Here is a 295-nt window from a genome sequence, read left to right as displayed (position 1 = left end):
ACAGTAAGAATCCACGCGAGGAAAAAAAAAATCGCGGTAAAACAATAATCCACGTGTCATGGACACTGGTCTCACTACCTTCCTGGACTACAATTCCCATAATTATTTGGTGCACTGCTCCTCCTTGTGGATAGGGGGGAGAGCTGTCTTACTGAGACAACATGTAGTAGAATATTGGCCGAGAATTGCACGATTTAAATATCAACCTTGTGTTTTATAGTACTATACTTGTGAGGACCTGCGCTGGCGCACGCCACGCACCGAAAAAAAGGGTTCATCATCTGCAAGCTCACAA

This window comes from Protomyctophum bolini (genome assembly GCF_963924005.1).
Source record: "Protomyctophum bolini genome assembly, chromosome: 4".
Lineage (NCBI taxonomy): Eukaryota > Metazoa > Chordata > Actinopteri > Myctophiformes > Myctophidae > Protomyctophum > Protomyctophum bolini.
This window is presented reverse-complemented; position numbering follows the sequence as displayed.